The 21,858-nt window shown below is 36.2% G+C and overlaps 1 long non-coding RNA gene across 1 annotated transcript in view; it reads right to left on the reverse strand.

Annotated features, from left to right (window-relative positions):
* Nucleotides 1-12,370: 12,370 nt before the first annotated feature.
* LOC139184819 (uncharacterized) overlaps nt 12,371-21,858 on the reverse strand; it is a 268,152-nt gene continuing 258,664 nt past the window's right edge. Inside the window, exon 3 of the long non-coding RNA XR_011568334.1 lies at nt 12,371-12,442. This is a non-coding gene — a long non-coding RNA (uncharacterized lncRNA). The remainder of the gene's footprint in view (nt 12,443-21,858) is intronic.

Below are 21,858 nucleotides of genomic sequence, written 5' to 3' on the forward strand. Positions count from 1 at the left end.
CTGGTGGGGGATTTTTGATAATGTTGGTACAGAGGGCAAGGGGTATACGGGAAATCTCTATATTTTTCTCTCAATTTTGCTGTCACCTAAAAAACTGCTCTAAAAATTGTCTTGAAAGAAAGTGCTGCTTTATATTATACTCTTATTTGTTATTGTATGATGTATATTGCAATTTCTAGAATAATACTAAACAACAGTGCAAGAGTGAATATTTACAGAGCTAAGAGTGGGAAGGTTGTAGATTAATAAAAATCAATCCAAAGGAAGGCAAAAAATGAAATGATAAGTACACAGAGTATGTATAGCAAGTGATTAAAATGTTACATTTAAACCAAATATATCATTATTTACTTCTCATTTTATAATTGTTACATTAAATTTGATAAGCTGAAATAAAAGAAGAAATAGATAAATCCATAATCATAGTGGGAAATTCTATTACACTGATAGAAAAATCAAGAAGAAATTAAGATTATAAAATATTTGAACAAAAAATTAGCAAAAGCAAAATAGCTGATATATACAAATCATTGCGTTCAAAAATGGCAGAAACTCACGTGTAACATATTTTTCAAGATCCCATAGAATATTTATGAATGGTTACCAAATATTAAATCTTAATATCTCAATAAATCTCAAAGTATTATTATCATCCAGTTCATGTTCTTTGACTATACTGCAAATAAGTTAAAATGTGAAAAGAAATCACTGAGCTTAAATATTAAGAAACCTATTTCTGATACCCTATGGGCTTCCCTTGTGGCTCAGCTTGTAAAGAATCCGCCTGCAATGCGGGAGACCTGGGTTTGATCCCTGGGTTGGGAAAATCCCCCGGAGAAGGGAAAGGCTACCCACTCCAGTATTCTGGCCTGGAGAATTCCATGGACAGTCCATGGAGTCGCAAAGAGTTAGACACGACTGAGTGACTTTTACTTCATTATGGATCAAAAAGAAATTATAAATGACACTAGAAAAAGAAAATTATTAATGTACCTGAAGAAACCAAAACTGAAAAAGACACATGTACCCCGATGTTCACTGAAGCACTATTTACAATAACCAAGACATGGAAGCAACCTTAATGATGATTGACAGATGAGTAGGTAAAGAAGCTGTGGTACATTTATACAATGGAATAATAATCAGCCATAAAAAGGAACACATTTGAGTCATTTCTAATGAGGTGGATGAACCCAGAGCCTATTATACGGAGTGAAATAAGTCAGAAAGAGAAAAACAAATATCGTATAAAACTCATGTATATGGAATCTAGAAGGATGGTACTGATGAATCTGTTTGCAGAGCAGCAATGGAGACACAGACATAGAGAACAGACTTCAGACAAGGGTAGGGAAGAAGAGGGAAAGGGTGAGATAAATGGAGAGAGTATCGTGAAGCAAATACAGTAACATATGTAAATAGATAGCCAGTGGAATTTGCTGTATGACTCAGGGAACTCAAAATGGGGCTTGGTAATAGTCTAGAGGGGTGCAACTGGGTGGGAGGTGAGAGGGAGGGGACATACGTACACCTATGGTTGTTCATGTTGGTGTAGGACAGAAATCAAACCAACATTATAAACCAATCATCAAGCAATTGAAAATAAATATTAAAAAATAAAATTATTAGCCTTACATAATATATTAGGAAAACTGATTAAAATCAATGATATAAACATAGGCAGTTAGCAAAATAATTAAACCTAAAGAGAATATTAAAAAAAAAAAACAACAATAGAACTTAATGAAACAGCTTCTGTTTAAGTTTTCACCTCTCTACTGAAATTGTTTCTTTTTTCACTTATTTTATCCATCTTCTCCTATAAATTATTTTTTTTTTTAATTCTTCCAATTTTATTTTATTTTTAAACTTTACATAATTGTATTAGTTTTGCCAAATATCAAAATGAATCCACCACAGGTATACATGTGTTCCCCATCCCGAACCCTCCTCCCTCCTCCCTCCCCATACCATCCCTCTGGGCCGTCCCAGTGCACCAGCCCCAAGCATCCAGCATCGTGCATCGAACCTGGACTGGCAACTCGTTTCCTACATGATATTTTACATGTTTCATTGCCATTCTCCCAAATCTTCCCACCCTCTCCCCCTCCCACAGAGTCCATAAGACTGTTCTATACATCAGTGTCTCTTTTGCTGTCTCGTACACCGGGTTATTGTTACCATCTTTCTAAATTCCATATATATGCGTTAGTATACTGTATTTATGTTTTTCCTTCTGGCTTACTTCACTCTGTATAATAGGCTCCAGTTTCATCCACCTCATTAGAACTGATTCAAATGTATTCTTTTTAATGGCTGAGTAATACTCCATTGTGTATATGTACCACAGCTTTCTTATCCATTCATCTGCTGATGGACATCTAGGTTGCTTCCATGTCTTGGCTATTATAAACAGTGCTGCGATGAACATTGGGGTACACGTGTCTCTTTCCCTTCTGGTTTCCTCAGTGTGTATGCCCAGCAGTGGGGTTGCTGGATCATAAGGCAGTTCTATTTCCAGTTTTTTAAGGAATCTCCACACTGTTCTCCATAGTGGCTGTACTAGTTTGCATTCCCACCAACAGTGTAAGAGGGTTCCCTTTTCTCCACACCCTCTCCAGCATTTATTGCTTGTAGACTTTTGGATCGCAGCCATTCTGACTGGTGTGAAATGGTACCTCATAGTGGTTTTGATTTGCATTTCTCTGATAATGAGTGATGTTGAGCATCTTTTCATGTGTTTGTTAGCCATCTGTATGTCTTTTTTGGAGAAATGTCTATTTAGTTCTTTGGCCCATTTTTTGATTGGGTCGTTTATTTTTCTGGAGTTGAGCTGTAGGAGTTGCTTGTATATTTTTGAGATTAGTTGTTTGTCGGTTGCTTCATTTGCTATTATTTTCTCCCATTCTGAAGGCTGTCTTTTCACCTTGCTAATAGTTTCCTTTGATGTGCAGAAGCTTTTAAGGTTAATTAGGTCCCATTTGTTTATTTTTGCTTTTATTTCCAATATTCTGGGAGGTGGGTCATAGAGGATCCTGCTGTGATGTATGTCGGAGAGTGTTTTGCCTATGTTCACCTCTAGGAGTTTTATAGTTTCTGGTCTTACGTTTAGATCTTTAATCCATTTTGAGTTTATTTTTGTGTATGGTGTTAGAAAGTGGTCCAGTTTCATTCTTTTACAAGTGGTTGACCAGATTTCCCAGCACCACTTGTTAAAGAGATTGTCTTTAATCCATTGTATATTCTTGCCTCCTTTGTCGAAGATAAGGTGTCCATATGTGCGTGGATTTATCTCTGGGCTTTCTATTTTATTCCATTGATCAATATTTCTGTCTTTGTGCCAGTACCATACTGTCTTGATAACTGTGGCTTTGTAGTAGAGCCTGAAGTCAGGTAGGTTGATTCCTCCAGTTCCATTCTTCTTTCTCAAGGTCGCTTTGGCTATTCGAGGTTTTTTGTATTTCCATACAAATTGTGAAATTATTTGTTCTAGCTCTGTGAAGAATACTGTTGGTAGCTTGATAGGGATTGCGTTGAATCTATAAATTGCTTTGGGTAGTATACTCATTTTCACTATATTGATTCTTCCAATCCATGAACATGGTATATTTCTCCATCTATTAGTGTCCTCTTTGATTTCTTTCACCAGTGTTTTATAGTTTTCTATATATAGGTCTTTAGTTTCTTTAGGTAGATATATTCCTAAGTATTTTATTCTTTCCGTTGCAATGGTGAATGGAATTGTTTCCTTAATTTCTCTTTCTGTTTTCTCATTATTAGTGTATAGGAATGCAAGGGATTTCTGTGTGTTGATTTTATATCCTGCAACTTTACTGTAGTCATTGATTATTTCTAGTAATTTTCTGGTGGACTCTTTAGGGTTTTCTATGTAGAGGATCATGTCATCTGCAAATAGTGAGAGTTTTACTTCTTCTTTTCCAATTTGGATTCCTTTTATTTCTTTTTCTGCTCTGATTGCTGTGGCCAAAACTTCCAAAACTATGTTGAATAGTAATGGTGAAAGTGGGCACCCTTGTCTTGTTCCTGACTTTAGAGGAAATGCTTTCAATTTTTCACCATTGAGGATAATGTTTGCAGTGGGTTTGTCATATATAGCTTTTATTATGTTGAGGTATGTTCCTTGTATTCCTGCTTTCTGGAGAGTTTTTATCATAAATGGGTGTTGAATTTTGTCAAAGGCTTTCTCTGCATCTATTGAGATAATCATATGGTTTTTATTTTTCAATTTGTTAATGTGGTGTATTACATTGATTGATTTGCGGATATTGAAGAATCCTTGCATCCCTGGGATAAAGCCCACTTGATCGTGATGTATGATCTTTTTAATGTGTTGTTGGATTCTGATTGCTAGAATTTTGTTAAGGATTTTTGCATCTATGTTCATCAGTGATATTGGCCTGTGGTTTTCTTTTTTTGTGGGATCTTTGTCAGGTTTTGGTATTAGGGTGATGGTGGCCTCATAGAATGAGTTTGGAAGTTTACCTTCCTCTGCAATTTTCTGGAAGAGTTTGAGCAGGATAGGTGTTAGCTCTTCTCTAAATTTTTGGTAGAATTCAGCTGTGAAGCCGTCTGGACCGGGGCTTTTGTTTGCTGGAAGATTTTTGATTACAGTTTCAATTTCCATGCTTGTGATGGGTCTGTTAAGATTTTCTATTTCTTCCTGGTCCAGTTTTGGAAAGTTGTACTTTTCTAAGAATTTGTCCATTTCTTCCACGTTGTCCATTTTATTGGCATATAATTGTTGATAGTAGTCTCTTATGATCCTTTGTATTTCTGTGTTGTCTGTTGTGATCTCTCCATTTTCGTTTCTAATTTTGTTGATTTGATTTTTCTCCCTTTGTTTCTTGATGAGTCTGGCTAATGGTTTGTCAATTTTATTTATCCTTTCAAAGAACCAGCTTTTGGTTTTGTTGATTTTTGCTATGGTCTCTTTTGTTTCTTTTGCATTTATTTCTGCTCTAATTTTTAAGATTTCTTTCCTTCTACTAACCCTGGGGTTCTTCATTTCTTCCTTTTCTAGTTGCTTTAGGTGTAGAGTTAGGTTATTTATTTGACTTTTTTCTTGTTTCTTGAGGTGTGCCTGTATTGCTATGAACTTTCCCCTTAGGACTGCTTTTACCGTGTCCCACAGGTTTTGGGTTGTTGTGTTTTCATTTTCATTCGTTTCTATGCAAATTTTGATTTCGTTTTTGATTTCTTCTGTGATTTGTTGGTTATTCAGCAGCGTGTTGTTCAGCCTCCATATGTTGGAATTTTTAATAGTTTTTCTCCTGTAATTGAGATCTAATCTTACTGCATTGTGGTCAGAAAAAATGCTTGGAATGATTTCTATTTTTTTGAATTTACCAAGGCTAGCTTTATGGCCCAGGATGTGATCTATCCTGGAGAAGGTTCCATGTGCGCTTGAGAAAAAGGTGAAATTCATTGTTTTGGGGTGAAATGACCTATAGATATCAATTAGGTCTAACTGGTCTATTGTATCGTTTAAAGTTTGTGTTTCCTTGTTAATTTTCTGTTTAGTTGATCTATCCATAGGTGTGAGTGGGGTATTAAAGTCTCCCACTATTATTGTGTTATTGTTAATTTCTCCTTTCATACTTGTTAGCATTTGTCTCACGTACTGTGGTGCTCCCGTGTTGGGTGCATATATATTTATAATTGTTATATCTTCTTCTTGGATTGATCCTTTGATCATTATGTAGTGACCTTCTTTGTCTCTTTTCACAGCCTTTGTTTTAAAGTCTATTTTATCTGATATGAGTATTGCTACTCCTGCTTTCTTTTGGTCCCTATTTGCATGGAAAATCTTTTTCCAGCCCTTCACTTTCAGTCTGTATGTGTCCCCTGTTTTGAGGTGGGTCTCTTGTAGACAACATATGTAGGGGTCTTGTTTTTGTATCCATTCAGCCAGTCTTTGTCTTTTGGTTGGGGCATTCAACCCATTTACATTTAAGGTAATTACTGATAAGTATGTTCCCGTTGCCATTTACTTTATTGTTTTGGGTTCGAGTTTATACACCGTTTTTGTGTTTCCTGTCTAGAGAATATCCTTTAGTATTTGTTGGAGAGCTGGTTTGGTGGTGCAGAATTCTCTCAGCTTTTGCTTGTCTGAAAAGCTTTTGATTTCTCCTTCATACTTGAATGAGATCCTTGCTGGGTACAATAATCTGGGCTGTAGGTTATTTTCTTTCATCATTTTAAGTATGTCTTGCCATTCCCTCCTGGCTTGAAGAGTTTCTATTGAAAGATCAGCTGTTATCCTTATGGGAATTCCCTTGTGTGTTATTTGTTGTTTTTCCCTTGCTGCTTTTAATATTTGTTCTTTGTGTTTGATCTTTGTTAATTTGATTAGTATGTGTCTTGGGGTGTTTCTCCTTGGGTTTATCCTGTTTGGTACTCTCTGGGTTTCTTGGACTTGGGTGATTATTTCCTTCCCCATTTTAGGGAAGTTTTCCACTATTATCTCCTCAAGTATTTTCTCATGGTCTTTCTTTTTGTCTTCTTCTTCTGGAACCCCTATGATTCGAATGTTGTAGCATTTAATATTGTCCTGGAGGTCTCTGAGATTGTCCTCATTTCTTTTAATTCGTTTTTCTTTTATCCTCTCTGATTCATTTATTTCTACCATTCTATCTTCTAATTCACTAATCCTGTCTTCTGCCTCTGTTATTCTACTATTTGTTGCCTCCAGAGTGTTTTTAATTTCACTTATTGCATTATTCATTATATATTGACTCTTTTTTATTTCTTCTAGGTCCTTGTTAAACCTTTCCTGCATCTTCTCAATCCTTGTCTCCAGGCTATTTATCTGTGATTCCATTTTAGTTTCAAGATTTTGGATCAATTTCACTATCATTATTCGGAATTCTTTATCAGGTAGATTCCCTATCTCTTCCTCTTTTGTTTGGTTTGGTGGGCATTTATCCTGTTCCTTTATCTGCTGGGTATTCCTCTGTCTCTTCATCTTGTTTAAATTGCTGAGTTTGGGGTGTCCTTTCTGTATTCTGGCAGTTTGTGGAGTTCTCTTTATCTGGCGTTTCCTCACTGTGTGTGGGTTTGTACAGGTGGCTTGTCAAGGTTTCCTGGTTAGGGAAGCTTGTGTCGGTGTTCTGGTGGGTGGAGCTGTATTTCTTCTCTCTGGAGTGCAATGAAATGTCCAGTAATGAGTTATGAGATGTCTATAGTTTTGGGGTGACTTTGGGCAGCCTGTATCTTGAAGCTCAGGGCTGTGTTCCTTTGTTGCTGGAGAATATGCTTGGTATGTCTTGCTCTGGAACTTATTGGCCCTTGTGTGGTGCTTGGTTTCAGTGTCGGTATGGAGGCATTTGATGAGCTCCTGTCAATGAATGTTCCTTGGAGTCAGGAGTTCCCTGGAGTCAGGGTTTGGACTTAAGTCTCCTGCTTCCGATTATCGGTCTTATTTTTACAGTAGTTTCAAAACTTCTCCTTCAATACAGCACCATTGATAAAACATCTACATTAAAGATGATAAGTTTCTCTACAGTGAGGGTCACTCAGAGAAGTTCACAGGGTTACATGGAGAAGAGAAGAGGGAGGAGGGAGTTAGAGGTGACCCAAATGAGGTGAGGTGAATCAATAGTGGAGAGAGTGGGCTAGCCAGTAGTCACTTCCTTATGTGCACTCCACAACTGGACCACTCAGAGATGTTCACGGGGTTATACAGAGAAGAGAAGAAGGAGGAAGGTAACAGAGGTGGCCAGAAGGATAAAAGGGGGGAATGAAAAGGAGGGAGACAGATCCAGCCAGTAATCAGTTCCCTAAGTGTTCTCCACCGTCTGGAACACACAGAAATTCACAGAGTTGGGTAGAGTAGAGAGGGGTTAGGGAGGAGACACAGGCGACCTGGTGGAGAAAAAGGAGGGTCCAAAGGGAGAGAGAGCAGTCAAGCCAGTAATCTCACTCCCTAGTGAAAAATGGGTCCTGAAGATTGGGTCCTTAAAGGTACAAAATTGGTAACAAATACATAAAAGCAAAAATTAAAAATCTAGAGTAGAGTTTGGGATTTCAAAAATACGATGTTAAAGAAAAGAAGAAGGAAAAGAAAGAGAGAAAGAACGAACAAACAAAAACAAACAAGGTCGCGAAAATTATAAAGAAAGTACAGGTACAAAATTGATAACTAATACCAGAAAGCGAAAATTAAAAATCTAGAGTAGAGTTTGGAATTTCAAAAATACGATGTTAAAGAAAAGAAGAAGGAAAAGAAAGAGAGAAAACAAACAAACAAATACGAACAATGTCACAAAAATTATAAAGAAAATACAGGTACAAAATTGATATCAAATACCAAAAAGCATAAATTAAAAATCTAGAGTAAAGTTTGGAATTTCAGATATACAATGTTATATAAAAGAAGAAGAGAAAGAAACAGAGAAGAAGAAAAAAAAAGGAAAAAAAAAAAAAGTCACAGAAATTATATAAAAAAAAACTATAGGTACAAAACTGATAACATATACCAAAAAGCGAAAATTAAAAATCTAGAGTAGAGTTTGGAATTTCAAAAATACAATGTTAAAGAAAAGAAGGAAAAAACAAAAACGAGAACAAAAAAAAAAAAAACAAGGTCAAAAAATTATAGAATATATATATATGAAGTTTGCTGAAGAAGAAAAAAATAGGGTCTTTTTTTTTTTTTTGCAAAGTAATAGGTTATAAAAGTGAAAATTAAAGGAACAATAGAGGACTTAAAATTTTTTTTTTTTAATTAAAAAAAAAAAAGAAAGAATGATCGTAAAAATAATAAAAATATATCTAGGGCTTTTTTTTTTTTTTGGGTGTTGTGGGTTCAGTTCATTTTTGGCTAGTTCCTTGGTCAGATTTATATTTCTCAAGATCTATAGGCCCCTTCCTATGTAGTCCGTAGTAACCACAGGGTTTTGATCTATTGCCTGTAGCTTCCAAGGCGTTTCCCTCTGTTATATCTTCTTCTGTTTGTTAGTCTCTTCAGTATCTGGTTTCCGCCCTGACTCAAAGGGCACGGTGGAGGACACTTTTTTTTTTTTTTTTTTTAGGCTTACTTGTTCAGTCGCGCTGTGGGGAGGGATGCTCCTTTCGAAGAGTTGGGTTGCTTTTCTGGGTGCCTGATGTCCTCTGCCGGCATTCAAAAGTTGTTTTGTGGAATTTACTCGACGTTTAACTGCTCTTTTGATGAATTTGTGGGGGAGAAAGTGTTCTCCCCGTCCTACTCCTCCGCCATCTTGGCTCCTCCCCCTATAAATTATTTAACATATAAAATATTAATAGTTGCTTTTAAGTTATTGGAGTGTCTGGATTATCTGTAGGTCTGCTTCTGTTGGCTACGTTTCCTCTTGTTTATGGGTCACATGTTTACTTTTTTAAAAAAACTCATTTTTTTAATTACGTTCTACTCAGTTTATGAAGAAGAGAAGAGATTGAGCACTAATATATTTTTATTGAGATTTGTTTTACCTTTCCAAGATACTGAAAGCAAGCCTTTTTCTTTGTCTGGTGGCTAGAATGGTGATTGATTATCATATTCCTCCAAAAATCAAACTGAGGTGAGGCTGACCTGTCATTAAGCTGAGTTTGTCCCTCTTGGCCCTACTCTCATTTCCCACACCATTGATGCTGAGGGTGTGGGAAGTACTTTTTCATTGTTGGTATTAGAGCCGGGAGGGTATCAGGCCAAAGCTTCAGGTAGTTGGTTTTCATCCCTAGCAGGATTCATGGATACAAGCATCATGCAAATGTGGAGACTCCACAGGTTCTCTCAGCTATCAGGACTCCGTCCACTGGGGCTTTCTTAGAAAACTACTTGGGGGCCTGATGAAGAGAAGAAAGTAGGGGCTGAAAATGTCCTTTCGCATGTATGACTTTCCAAATTCCAATCCATTCTGTTAGCTCGCCATATTCTCATTTGGTTCCTCCTTGTCTCTCAATGTATTTCCATTGATGGTAAATCTGTTCCTCTGACCTCTGGCATTGAGGTTGGCTGCTCAAGCCTAGTTATGAAAATTGTTGCTGCTCTTTGCTTGTCTAACAGGGGCACTTTCTCCCTAGGGTTTAGTTCATCACTGCTCTTTGATAGCTTCATAAAAAATACTATATTTGATTGTGTTTGTTATTCTTCTTGTACCATGGTAGTAAATGTCTTTCACATTATATATGTTTTCTAATCAAAAAGAAATCTACCTGAGCAATTTAAAAATTTATTTTAAAAGATAAATGAATCTGCTAGAAGGCAAAAAAAAATGTCACATAAATATAGATTTACAGAATTGTATCCACTTAACAAATCTACATCACTTTAACAAAGCGAAAATGTATGTAATTTGTCCAAATTCAATCTTTTATACACAGGCTTCATTAGAGTGAAAAATATTCATTAACTATGAATTAATATCTTTTGTTGATTATCTAGAGACCATGGATAACCAGATAATAAGTAGACTTCCAGGTACATGGTGACCACTGAATTAGTTTATTTTGTAGTATTCAATTTACCTGTAAACCCATGGTAAGAAAATCTGTTAAAAAGACAGTGCCTGTTTTCCTCCTGTAGTGATAATATCAGAACATAAGGGATTGTATAGTAAGAAGTCAATAAGGACTAGATTAAGGTGTTTTTTTTTTTTTTAATTAAGAATACATAAAATACCTAAATCTAAAACAAATAAAGAAAATTTTGTATCACTTATGTCAGCACTTTTTATTTCCTTCAAGAACGTTACCTTTGCTTCACAACTTGGCTGTTTGGTACCAGAGGCCTACCTTTTGGCCTATCTGAGTTTTTGACATGTGACCTCACTAAGCGTAATCATTTCTAGCTTTTATTTAAAGTGAGAGATGTTCAACTCTTCCTTTCCCTTGAACACTTACAGGCGATTGTAGGGTTAGTAATTGGTTTAATTTCAATACTGTCATGTCTCGGGGACTAGGGAGGCCAAAGCAGAGGGAGTTAGATGGGGAAATGGCTGGTGGGTGAAGCCGTCAGAACACACATAACATTTATTGATTAAGTTTGCAGTCTTAAATGGACATAGTCTGTGGTGGCCCAAAACTATTTTAATAGTAACACCAAAGACTGCTGACCACAGATCACCATGATTAATATAATGATAATGGAAAAAATTGAAATACTGAGAGAATTACCAAAATGTGACATAGAGACATGAAGTGAGAAAATGCTGTTGGAAAAATGGCACTGCTAGACTTGCTCCCTGTAGGAATGCCTCAAATCTTCAGTTTGTAAAAAATATAAGATCTGTAAACTGCAATAAAGTGAAGTACAATAAAATAAGGTATGACTATATTCCTTTTTGTATTGTCCCAAAGTCCTTGGATATTTTGCTTCATTTTTTTCCATTTGATTTTCACTTTATTGGTGACATATCTTCAAGCTCATTAATTCTTTCAGCAGCCTTTGATTAGCCCATTAAAGATATACTTCAAGTCTGTTACAAAGTTTTTGATTTCTATGCTAGTTTCCATAATTCCCTACCAAAAGCTGTACTACTGAGAGTATCAAATGAGGAATTCTCAAGAGCAACAAGTTAAATGATTTTACTCTAATGAAGCCATCAATTACACCCTTTCTAAATAGTTCACATTCTGGTTGAGAAAACTTAACAGTACTCTTTATGAACGTAAGTTACAAGACACAACAGGAAAAACGAAGCTTCATTTATTCTTAACTCAGCGCAACAGAAAAGACTTTCTTTTTCTGCTCTCACACATTAGGCCATCAACTAATTTCTCTTTAAAGTCCAGGACACAGCATGGAAAAGACCTGATAATTACAAGCACACCCAGATTGCAATAAGATGACCACTTCCCACTGAGGACTTAAAGTGTTCATGGGGACCCTGCTGTGTTGAATGTAGCTTCAGTGCCCTGTCAGGAGAATGCTCTTTTTGTTCCCATACTAACTTTAGATCACTGATCTGTGGGGTCTCTCTACTATTTTGAACAAAACAGAATATTCACCTATAAATTCAGATCTCCTGAAATTCACACAAATATCCTGTTAGGGGAAAAAAGCTCTTTTTCCTGTCATCTTCGAATTAGTAGCAAAGGATTTCCCAAACCTTTACAAAATGCATTTCTAACTAATAGGCTGCTACCCTGACTAGTTTTGACCAACTCTAGTAATGGAGAGCTTTCTTTTTCTCCAACCAGCATATTCCATGTGGACAGCTATTGTAATATTGGATCCAGATTGTTTCATTTCCTCATTATCCTTTTTTCATTTTATTTTCCTCCCAGGGTCTTATATAGCAACTTTTTAAGAAAATGGCACTTGCTATGTCGAACACCCATTCACACAATGGATCTTTTTTTGCAAAATAAACATCCCAAGTTCCCTTAATGATACCTTACACCACATGGCTTCCTTTACCCCATCCTGTTCCCTCTGGAGGTGCAGCACTCAGAAAAGGACCTAGAAATGAAAGAGATCAGTGGGTGAACTCTAGATTACATTTGTAACACTCTGCCACTTCTTTTTGTTTGTAAGCTACTCAAAGACTGATCACTCTCTTGTCTAAGTATATCCAGTGCAGACTGTCAGGAAGGTTACAACAGGAAGATGTCTATCTGTGATATCTTACTTCTTTTAATCTTCCTATTTGAGGGTCCCCATTACTTTCTCATGTAGTGAGAAACATTTTGGGGCTCCCCTGGTGGCTCAGACAGCAAAGAATCCACCTTCAATGTGGGAGACCTAGGTTCGATCCATGGGTTGGGAAGATCCCTTGGAGAAGGACATGACAACCCACTCCAGTGTTCTTGCCTGGGAAATTTCCATGGACAGAGGAGCCTGGTGGGCTACAGTCCATGGGTTCGCAAAGAGGCAGACATGACTGAGTGACTAAGCACAAGCATATTACTTTCTTATAGCATGATCTTTCTTATGTGTATATGGATGCTCCCTGTCATCAAAACTTCTTTTCTTTGCCTATCTCTGCAGGAAAATGATCTCTGTAGAAAGAGTTAATTAGAAGAGCTTAATTTCAGATTTAGCTGGTGATGTTTTTCTATTAGCATCAGCTACAGAGTTGTGCACAATAAAATATAAATGTCAACCCATCTGAAATGCACATATACCCAGAAAGCACTTCAAGGATAGCTAAAGATGACATAGTCTGTATTTAGAAACACACAGGTCTGAGTTGCTTCTATTTAGGACTGGTATATTGAAAGTGTGGACCTCTTCTATACCAAGGCTACTCAAAGTGCAGTCCCTGAACAGACATATCAACAGCATTTGAGAACTTAATTGAAATGAAGGCTTGAAGCACCTCCCCAGGCTTACTGAATTAGAATACCTGAGGCTAGATTCCAGAATTCTCTGTAGGAAATTTGCAAAATACAATGTGTATTTTCTTAACCACAGCCACTCTCATAATCTATTTGTTCCAGGTGGCTCTGGCTTCCTGTTGATATGATTTTAAGTGTGGTACCATGGAAGAACAGCATATGATTATCCAGCATTGGGTGTCTGTCATATTCAAGATTCTCAATGATCTGATTCATTACCCTTACTTTCAGCTTTCTCTTAAAGAATCTCTCTTAGGCACACTTTTGCCTGAACTATCATTTAGCCAGTGATACTCACCTTCATCTGTCAGAATTATATATCCATCTTTCAAAATAAAACCTAAAACCCTGTTACCTCCTCGTCACTTTCCTGACAAACCTAGATACTGAACCTAGGGAAAGAACTCTTCTTCTAAACCCTCCTATTATGTCATTCACAACTCTCTCATACTCACTGACATGTTCTTCTTGTGTAATTAAGTGTTCCTAAAAAACAGAAACTGAAACCAAATTTTATATGCTGATAATAATTAGTATAATCACACAGAAGAAGAAAGAGGAAAAGAGAGGAAGCTCCAAGGGGGGAAGAAATTAAATTCAAGAAGATGAATTCCTGATACTGCTTGGTATCGAGTGCATCTAATTGGTTATTCTTGAGGAATCATCCTCCTAGCATCCACATGAAGAACTGCATCTCAGGATTCTCCATCTGGGGTGAAGCAGCTATAGAAATGCAAGATTAACAGGGGCTTAAAAATATCTGCCTGATGAATTGCATGTAATTAATAAATTCTTCTCTCTACACCAGAAATTTATAGTCTGATAATCTCCCCGTTGTCATTTCTTCTCCTTAAAATTCTTATGTCTGCCAACTAGATGTCTATGTCCAGTCTGTTTTGTTGTCCATGTGTTAATTTCTATAAAAACCCATAAAATAGAGTCCACAGTCTTTAATCTATTTGACAGATAAGAAAAATGACCTCCTTCTAGGGCACTGAGTATCTAATACTTTTTTTGTATGTGCACATTTTGGGGAACACTAGAACGTTTTCTATTCCAAATTTGTTTGAAAGTATCTGTAGTGAAAAATGATTGCATTTGCTTTACATTTGGCACCTGAACTAAAACTTGCTTTGCAAGATAAATTTTTATCTTGCTCCTGGCAATCATGTAAAACAAATCACTTTCTGTTTGTAGGAAATAAAAACAGCATTTGTACTAGATGCTTTGGGGAATAGAAGCTAGAAGCAATGCTGAAAGAATGATTTCTTCATAGCACAGGTACATTTCTAAAGTAAAAGTTTTGGGGGCTGAAAAGAATGCCATCTGTGTTGCCTACAACAATGTTCTAATATGGAAGGAAGTGTTCCCGCTAGATCAGCTCTTGGCAAATCTCTTTCAGTACTTTTAAATGAATCAGTATAAATTGAGTTGTTAGGTGCTTATCATGTAAATATCCTGAAGTAGTTGTATTCTAAGTAGAGTAAATTTTTTTCAATAGAAAAAATTGTAACCAAGAGTTATGGAAATTGAAACAATCATGAAAAAGTTTGCTCAGTTTATCAATAGCTCAATTCAAGAATTGCTGAATGCACACTTATTACGGAGAAGGCAATGGCAACCCACTCCAATGATCTTGCCTGGAGAATCCCAGGGATGGTGGAGCCTGGTGGGCTACCATCTATGGCGTCACAGAGTCGGACATAACTGAAGCATCTTAGCAGCAGCTGCAGCACACTTATTAAATAGTCTATTTTTTAAAAGAAAATATATGCTCTTCATGCCTTGGAGAAGGAAATAGCAACCTATTCCAGTATTCCTGCCTGGAAAATCCCATGGACAAAGGAGCCTGGAGGGCTATAGTTCGTGGGGTTGCAAAGAGTCAGATATGACTGAGCAATTGAGCACATGAATGACATTCTTATTCTAAGTGCTTATTATGTAAACTGTAGTATAGATATTAACATCAATTAAAACTATAGAAGAGTAATACCAAATATTAGGTTGGTCAAAAAAAGTTGACGTAAATTTTTCTGTAAGATGGTATGAAAAAAGCCAAACAAACTTTTGGCCAACCCATACATGGAACAGGGCTTCCCTAGTAGCTCAGTTGGTTAAGAATCTGCCTGCAATGCAGGAGACCCAGGTTCAATCCCTGGGTCAGGAAGATCCCCTGGAGAAGGAAATGGCAACTCACTCCAGGACTCTTCCCTGGAGAATTCCATGGACAGAGGAGCCTGGCGGGCTATCATCCATGGGATCTCAAAGAGCCAGACAGGACTATGCGACTTTCTGTTTTTGAGAAGCAGCTATGAGGCAGAGCGGTTTGATTTTTCACACATTATGTTAAAGTTTCTATAGGTTAGATACTCTCCTGCCCCTGACTGTGTTTGTGTACCCAATACTAAAGGTAATGGAACTCTTGGTGGCCTACGAGCAAAGATGGAAAACTTAGCATCTGCCCTTTGGAGGAAAGCAAGGGCTCTTCTTCTTCTGCCTGGAAAAATCTAGTCATTGTTTGTTTGTTTTTTAATATAGGTGATTGAGTGATTTAGATGGAAAGTGGAGGAAAGATGGATATTATGGGAAGATTCAGTGAGAGAGGAGAGAAAAGAAATCTCTAAAAGGTGAGTTTTTTCTTAAAGATATATTGTGTTATTGAAATGCTTGAATAGAACTTTTCTGTACCTAGTCTTCTAAAAGAAAACACAGTGCTTGAAAGAACATGAGGTTAGGATTTAAAATGTGCATCCATGTAAGCAATGCCTCTAAAGATATTTGTGTTACTGAACTATCCATCACAAGAATCATCTGTAAACTGAATGATAAGTGGGGTTTCCAAAGGCAAATTTTGAAGAGATTTAGAGAAAAAGAAGGGACCTACCTTTAAGAAAATGGGTAATCAGTTTAAAACTTAGCCACCACATTATTCATAATCTAAGATTTCAAGGCTTTGAAGGAATATTTGTCTGAGGGAGTTTAAATCTCAAAACTATTAATAAATCTTAATTATTAACTGAATTTGCATTTTATTAGGAGATGCTGTAGAGATAATCAATTTTCAATCCTTTTGTGCATAACCTTTGACTTAGAAATTCCCCTGAAATTATTTACAGATGTTTCAAATATAAAACAATTATAACTTAATAATCATTAATGTGATCATTTTGGATCTATGTATTAGATGTCAGAAAGATTACAGTGAAAGTTGCTCAGTTGTATCGACTCTGCTACCCCATGGACTGTAGCCTGCCAGACTCCTCTGTCCATGGAATTCTCCCGGCAAAAATACTAGAAGGGTAATCTTTCCCTTCTCCAGGGGATCTTCCCAACCCAGGGATTGAACCTAGGTTTCTCGAATTGCAGGCAAATTCTTTACTGTCTGAGCCACCAGGGAAGCCTGGTGGTCAATCATTTTACCTAAGACAGAATGAAGCTGTGATTTTTTTTATCAGATATAATTAAGTGGAAAAGTTCAACTTCATTCATGGATTGCTTACCTTCTATTCCTTAACCAAATATAATATAAATTAATTTGCCCTTTTGTCACTAAATCTAGGTCAAACTACATGTTGGTATATTAAGTGGGGACAGTTATAATTATTAACAGTGTGCTTTAAAAAAAAAAGTCAATTGCTGAACTTAACATCCTAAGGCACAGTGTTTAATACCTCAAATCCAAGTTTTCTGATGTACTTAAAAAGGATAACACGTACTCATAGGGTGCTAAATTAAACACAATATATGAAAAGCACTTAGCATAGTATCTGGTGAATGAGACACATGTCATAGAGGATAGTTTTGTTATGAATATTGTTACAAATATTACTAGGCACTTCAAGTTAAATAATCAGAAAAAAAAAAAAAAACTTCAATTTACAGTGCTGAGATATAGTTTAAACCAACATCCTTAAGAGAGAACACTTCATTTCCATTTGGAGGTTAACATCGGTTTAGGTTTGCTCAAAATGAGTGACATATTATACTTCTCCAAACAGCAAAAACACTTGTAAAAACAAAACTATAATAGGTTAACTTGGACCAGTTTTCTAATTCCCATGAGAACTTTTATTATGTTTTTATTTCCCATAATCATATAGTCTTAGAAAGAACAGTTTGAGTATTAACCAAATTAATGATACACATAAAAATTGTTAATTTGATGATGCACTGATTTTATTATTAATGGTTTTTAATAAAATACCCTCCAATGAATAGTAACTCATAGCCCATAATTTTATTAAAATAATGATTTCAAATCATGTGGCACCCTCTAACTCAGTGAAATAGTTTTGTAGAGTTTGCATTTCATATACGTTTGGATGTGCAGCAAAGTGTTGATTCATTGCTTATAGCCAATCATATTAATAAATGTCAAAGAAAAAATGAAACTACTTTTCTCATATTTTTACTCCATTTCCCATATGAATAAGGATGGTCTTCATATTAAAAAGTGGAAAATAGCATTAATAAGAAAGAACGGAAGTCCTTAAGGATATTAAAAAGCACAGTCTGTTGGACTAAATGTAATCTCTGATAGGACAAATGGTGTTCTGGTAAATTATTGAAGTCTGGGGGAAATTCACACATGAGATAACTGAACCACTGCTTAGAATCTCTAAGGAAACTACAGGACAAGAAAATTATCATAAATCTTGAAGATGAGCAAATATAAAGGCAATTTTTCACCATGAAATTGAACTAAACACTTTTTTTTTCCTACAAACTTGTCCTCAGAGGACAGTTTTTGAGTTCTGGAAAATTGCATAGATTCATTAAAGACAAGTTATTGTTCATTAGTCTTTGTTTAATTTTTTTTTAAATAAGATATAAGGTGGGCTCTTCAAGGAGATTCTATCAATAATGTTTCTATGTGCTCTGCTCAGTCACTCAATCATCATCCAACTCTCTGTGACCCCATTGACTGTAACCCGCCAGGCTCCTCTGTCCATGGAATTTTCTAGGCAAGAACACTGGAGTGGGTTGCCATTTCTTTCTCTAGGGTTTCTCCTGGAGTCAGAAATTGAACTCACATCTCTTGGGTCTCCTGCATTGACAGGTGGATTCTTCACCACTGAGACACCTGGGAAGGCCTATTGTTTCTATACTATCTCTAAACTTTAGCATGGAATTGTAAAACTTCTGCCATAGCTTTCGAAACATTGTGAAATAATTTTATTAATAATGCAGTTTGGAATATTTATATAGATTTAAGCAGTACTGATAATTTATATAGATTTAAGCAATACTAATTTAAGCAGTACTAACAGCAGTAGTAATACAATAATAATAAAATGATGATTAATGAGTCTTGATCAACTTAAAATGGAGGACTTCCATATACAAATATTTTTCATTTAGTAGCTTATTTTAAAATTTTTCTATCACGGTAATAGGCAAATATTAAAACTTTATCATATTATAAGCATATTAAAAGCGATAGTCCCTACCTTACCTTTCCCCACCTCAGTCACAAACACCAGAAGCATAATTAGTGATTTCCATGCTCAGATAAACTTAGTTCTCTCCATTTTCCCTAAATGATATATTCATATTAATATTTCTCAATTTATCCACAGTAGGTGTAATTTATTGCTTGTTATACCATGCCTTTAAAGAGATAGCCTACTTAAAATTTGCTTTATTTTCAGCTCTTCTCAATAAAATAACTTTTTATTTTTTTGGTAATGACTAGAATACTATATTTATTTACTTCATTTTTAATTGAAGCATAGTTGCTATACAATATTGTATCTTATATATGTACAATACAGTGATTCACAGTTTTAAAGGTTATACTCATTTATAGTTATTATAAAATATTGACTATATTCCAGTGCTGTGCAATATATCCTTGTAGCTTATTTTACAGCTACAAATTTGTAGCTCTTACTTCCCTACTTCTATATTGCCTTTCCTTCCTTCCCTCTCCCCACTGGAAACTACTAGTTTGTTCTCTACATCTGTGAGTCTTCTTTTTTTTTTGTTATATTCACTGGTTTGTTGAATTCTTTAGATTTCACATATAAGCAATATCATACGGTGTTTGTATTTATTTCATGTATTTCACTTGACATAATGACCTCCAAGTCCATCCATGTTGCTGCAAATGGCAAAATTTTGTTCTTTTTATGACTAATATTCCATTGCATATACCACATCTTCTTTTCACGTTCATCTGTTGACGAACATCTAGGTTTCCTTCATACCTTGGCAATTATACATAATGCTGCTATGAACACTGAGGTGCATGTATCTTTTGAATCACTGTTTTTGTTTTCAGATATATAGTCAGGATACCGAGGAGTGGAACGGCTGGGTCATTTAGTAGTTCTATTTTTCTTTTCCTGAGAAAACTCCATATCGTTTTCCACAGTTTACATTCCACTTTAGGTACCTCAGTTCACATTCGTAGCAACAGTGTATACAGAGTTCCCTTTTCTCCACATCTTCACCAACACTTGTAATTTGGGTTCTTTTTGATTATAGCCATTCTGACGGTGAGAGGTGATATCTCATTGTGACTTTGATTTGCATTCCCCTGATGATTAGCAATGTGGAACATCTTTTCCTGTGCCTGTTGGCCATCTGCATTTCCTCTTTGGAAAACTGTCCATTCAGTTACTCTACCCATTTTTAAATCAGGCTGTTTTTCTTTTTCTAATGTTGAGCTGCATGAGCTGTTTACATACGTTGGCTATTAATCCCTCATCAGTCATATCATTTGCAAATACTTTCTCCCATTCAGTAGACTGTCTTTTCCCTTGGTTGATGGTTTCTTTTTCTGTGCAAAAACTTTAAGGTTTCATTAGGCCCCTTTGTTTAATTGCTTTTGTTTCCTTTGTGTTAGGAGATGGATTCAGAAAAATAATGCTGTGATTTATGTCAAAGAGTGTTCTGCCTATGTTTTCCTTTAGAAGTTTTATAGCATCCAGTCTTAGATTTAGGTCTTTAATCCACTTTGAGTTTATTTTTTTTACATGATGGTAAGGAGTGTTCTAATTTTATTCGTTTACATGTAGCTGTACAGTTTTCCCAGCACTACTTATTGAAAAGACTGTCTTTTCTCTATTGCATATTCTTGTCTCCTTTGTCCTAGATTAATTGACCATAACTGCATGCATTTATTTGGAGAAGGCAATGGCACCCCACTCCGGTACTCTTGACTGGAAAATCCCATGGACGAAGGAGCCCGGTAGGCTGCAGTCCATGGGGTCACTAGGAGTCAGACACGACTGAGCGACTTCCCTTTCACTTTTCACTTTCGTGCATTGGAAAAGGAAATGGCAACCCACTCCAGTGTTCTTGCCTGGAGAATCCCAGGGACGAGGGAGCCTGGTGGGCTGCCGTCTCTGGGGTTGCACAGAGTCGGACACGACTGAAGCGACTTAGCAGCAGCAGCAGCAGCAGCAGCATGCATTTATCTATCCTGTTCCATTGATCTGTGTGACTGCTTTTGTACCAATACCATACTGTTTTGATTAGTGTAGCTTTGTAGTAAGACCTGAAGTTAGGGAGCCTAATTCCTATATGTCTGTTCTTCCTGAAGATTGTTTTAGTTATTCAGACTCTTTTGTGCTTCCATACAAGTTTAAAAGTTATTGGTTCTGGTTCTGTGAAAAATGCCATTGGCATTTTGATAGGGATTGCTTTGAACCTTTACATTGCCTTGATTAGTATGATCATTTTAACAATATTGATTCTTCCAATCCAAGAAGAGGGCATATTTTTCCATCTGTATAATTTTGTAAACACAAGTCTTTTACCTCCTTAGATAGGTTTATTCCTAGGTATTTCATTCTTTTGATGTGACAGCAAATGGGATTGTTTTCTTAATTTTTTTTTCAGATTGTTGTTCAGTCATTAAGTCATGCCCAACTCCTTGAGACTCCATGAACTGCAGCATGCCAGACTTCCCTGTCCTTTACTATCTCCCTGAGTTTGCTCAAACTTATATCCATTGAGTCAGTGATGCCATCCAACCATCTCATCCTATGTCACTCTCTTCTCCTCTTGGGCTCAATCTTTTCCAATATCAGGGTCTTTTCCAATGAGTCAGCTGTTCACATCAAGTGACCAAAGTATTGGAGCTTCAGCTTCAATATCAGTCCTTCTAATGGATATACAGGATTAATTTCCTTTAGGATTGACTGTTTTGATCTCCCTGCCATCCAAAAGATTCTCAAGAGTCTTTTCTGGCACCACAGTTCAAAACCATCAGTTCTCTAATGCTTAGCCTTCTTTGTTGTCCAACTCTCAGATCCATACATGACTACTGGAAAAACTATAGCTTTGACTATATGCACTTTGTTGACAAAGTCATGTCTCTGCTGTCAAGGTTTGTCATAGTTTTACTTCTAGGGAGTGAGTGTTTTTTAATTTCATGGCTGCAGTCACCATCCACAATGATTTTAGAGCCCAAGAAAATAAAATCTGTCACTGTTTCCACTTTTAACCCTTCTATTTGCCATGAGGTGATGAGACCAGATGCCATGATCTTAGTTTTTTGAATGTTGAATTTTAAGCGAGCTTTTTCAC

Source organism: Bos indicus, chromosome 9 (assembly GCF_029378745.1).
Source record: "Bos indicus isolate NIAB-ARS_2022 breed Sahiwal x Tharparkar chromosome 9, NIAB-ARS_B.indTharparkar_mat_pri_1.0, whole genome shotgun sequence".
NCBI classification, from domain to species: domain Eukaryota; kingdom Metazoa; phylum Chordata; class Mammalia; order Artiodactyla; family Bovidae; genus Bos; species Bos indicus.